The sequence below is a fragment of the Esox lucius genome, chromosome 10, assembly GCF_011004845.1.
Source record: "Esox lucius isolate fEsoLuc1 chromosome 10, fEsoLuc1.pri, whole genome shotgun sequence".
NCBI classification, from domain to species: Eukaryota; Metazoa; Chordata; class Actinopteri; order Esociformes; family Esocidae; genus Esox; species Esox lucius.
Genome location: NC_047578.1, coordinates 4463919 through 4467531, shown reverse-complemented (window position 1 = coordinate 4467531; position 3613 = coordinate 4463919).

The window sequence follows — 3613 nt, the reverse complement described above, 5'->3', positions numbered from 1 at the left end:
GTGTTGCGGGGGGGGGGGGGGGTGAGATATGGGGACGGGAGGGAGATGGCTAGTATGACGACTCATCATACAACAGTATTCATTTGTAACATAAAGAAGTGGGATGAGGGTGGGATGCGGGAGAGAAGGACGGATGAGAGGGGGGAGGAATTGGGTGAGGCGAGGGAGGGAGGGAGAGAGAGAGGACAGGAGAAGAGCAATACAGAAAGAAAATAGAGGGAAATTTATTTGCTTGACAGTTGAAGGTTTGCACATTAGACAGCAGAGGAGAGATGAGGAGAGATGAGGGGAGATGAGGAGAGATGAGGGGAGATGACAGGAGATGAGGAGAGATGAGGGGAGATGAGGAGAGATGAGGAGAGATGAGGAGAGATGAGGAGAGATGAGGGGAGATGAGGAGAGATGAGGGGAGATGAGGGGAGATGAGGAGAGATGACAGGAGATGAGGAGAGATGACAGGAGATGAGGAGAGATGAGGAGAGATGAGGGGATATTAGGGGATATTAGGGGATATGAGGAGAGATGAGGAGAGATGAGGAGAGATGAGGGGATATTAGGGGATATTAGGGGATATTAGGGGATATGAGGAGAGATGATGAGACATGAGGAGAGATGAGGAGAGATGAGGGGAGATGAGGAGAGATGAGGGGAGTTGAGGGGAGTTGAGGGGAGATGAGGAGAGATGAGGAGAGATGACGGGAGATGCGGAGAGATGAGGGGAGATGAGGAGAGATGAGGAGAGCAGAGAAAAACATTGGAGGGTTGAAATGAGTGTGATCAATAGTTAGAGGACAAAACGCACTGGTCGAAAATCAGAGTGAAAGAGAGAGAAGGAAAGAGAGTTCCAGGGAGGAAACAGATGAATGCACTACAGAAAGGGAGAAGTACAGAAACAGTTAACATTTGGGAAGAACAAGCGAAAGAAAGAGGGATAGAGAGTGAGAGAGAGAGAGAGTGAGAGAGAGAGAGAGAGAGAGAGAAAAGGGGTGATTTACAATTTAATTATGATCCCTGTGAGGTACTTAGATAAAGCAGCAGATACTCTTTCTCGGGTCCACACAAAACATACAGTAGGGCAGTGTTTCTCAACCCTGCTCCTGGACGCCCCCCTGCCCTGCATGTCTTAGATCTCTACCTGCTCCGTCACACCAGGGAGAGATCTAAAACATGCAGGGCAGGGGGGCGTCCAGGAGCAGGGTTGAGAGACACTGCAGTATGGCATTACATACAGCAAGGATGGTTCAAAGACATACATTCACCTCCAAAATGATACCCTTGAAAAAGATGAGTTAAAAATACTCTATAGAAATGCCATTAGTTGGTTTGGCATCAAAATGAGATTGGCTTGGTTGTCTCTGCCAGCAGGGGCTCCAGGGTGGCCTAGCGGTCAAGTGCGTTGGACCCGTAAACACAAGGACACTGGTTTCAATCCCATTTCAACTAAGAGGGGGCAAAAAGTGGGGGATTTCAGTTGATTCCATGAATCCTTAATGACACATATTGGGAAATTACAGCACAGATCCTTTCAATGTTAAATATAAGATAAAGAATACAGATCTCTACAGAACCGTCCGTTAGTAGAAGACTCTACCGAGAGAGGAGAGAGAAAAGTGTGTGTTTTGTGTGTTGAGGGGGGGGGGGGGGCAGGCGGGCAGGGCACAGAGATATACATTTATTCACCAGCTGCCAGGGACATACAAAAGAATCACATGTTGACAGGGTCTGACAGCATAATGTCTTGTCTCACAGACAACATCTAACCTGTGTGTGTGTGTGTGTGTGTGTGTTTGTATTCGTGGTTAGATCAAGTTAAACCGCAAACAAAGAGTTGCCCCGTGTTTACTAAAACATACTGTTGCCACTAAATGATGACTGAAAAATATAAATAATGACATAATAATTAATAATAGACACTACTTTTATTTTGGGAAGAAATTTAAAGTGGTTATCTAGAGTCGCTACACACATTCTGAGCGTATATTTATACATATATATATATATATATATATATATATATATATATATATATATACACATCCACCGGTTCTTTAAAAATATAACTTTTGTAGCCAATCACAATCCAAAATATCCACCTTTACAGTCAAACAAATACTGCATATTCTCCACACATTGTTGAACTATTATTTGAATATCATAGTTGGACCTTCCATCGATAGCTGGATGTATTTCCGAGGGGTGACCCACATCAGGCACCGTTCTGTGGCTCTCTACAGGAACAGAGACAGTGTATGGGCCTGTTACTGTTTCAACGACTCGTTCCCGCATTATCCTGGTCTTTCAGACATCATAACATTGCAATGGATGGCAGTTATGGTCTTTACCTTTCAAAGAAGCCTGCCCGCATATTATTTTCTTCCGAAGCCACAGAGGGAAGAAACAAACATTTTAACCATCAACATCTATTAAATGTTACTATTGATGGTATAAGTAACTATTATATTTGTCAGCCTAATGGCTGTAGGTCTGTAAGTATTTGAATGTCAGTGGAAATAAACAAACATTTAGAGTCTGACTGCCAATTCATGTTGTTGTTTATAGTGAAAATTGTAAATGAATGTGAAGCTATGATTCTTGAAATGCCACGGGGAAGTGAAACATTAAGCCGTCAGTTAACTTTGGTCAGTGTTGTTATTAATGTAAGAGGTTTGCGTGTAGCTACAATTGTCACCCAGCAAAGTGTACTAAATGGCTGTGAAGCTAAAATGTCTTGCTTTTAACATCCCTCAGTTTATGAACAGTGATATCAGTAGGGATGCCTGATAATGGAGCAGGCATGGCGCCATAGTTTCATGTAGCTCAATGACAATTATAGGCTGTTTGAAGGAAACAGATGATTAAAATGGCCAGTCGGTGTGCTGAAGCGAAATTTCCATCATGTTCAAAACATTTAATAAATCCTTTCTCTCCGCTTTCCTTCTCCTCATCATCGTCCTCCTTCTCTTTATCCAACTCTTAAAATGTCAGCCAGGAAAAGGGATGTGACGAGGGGTTGAGCAGTGCGAGAGTAGGATTTCTGAACTCTTCAGATAAAACATTAATAGAAAAAAGAGCAAGAGGTGTGTGTTTGTGTTTGTGCTTGCTTGGGAGAGCATGTGCTGTGTTTCTAGGTCAGTAACTAGACTTCAGGATATTGACTAAAACAGAGGTCAAGAAGAGATTGGAAATGTCCTTTTACCACTTAGCCAATAGGGGTTCTCTCTCCCATCTCCTTAGCCAATAAGGGTTCTCTCTCCATTATCCTAAGCCAATAAGGTTTCTCTCTCCTCACACCCTCAAAGAGAGGAACAACGTCCTCTTTTGTTAAATGTAATAATATTAATATTAAGTGTACATGACAATAACCTTATGTATGAATCTACACGTATATAAACATGTATATTCAAACGCAACACTAACGTTGAGCTTCTTTCATATAACGACACAGTTGCGTGTGGAGAAACGAGAGAGTGTGTGTTTCTGTCCGTCCGTGTGTGAGAACGTGTCCGGGGCCTTATGTGTATGCGCTTTCAGCTTCTGTGAGAGCATTCACCTGCATTGTGTGTGTGTGTAACCAGAGATGGGTCGGTGGCAGAGCAGTTGAACTTTGTACATT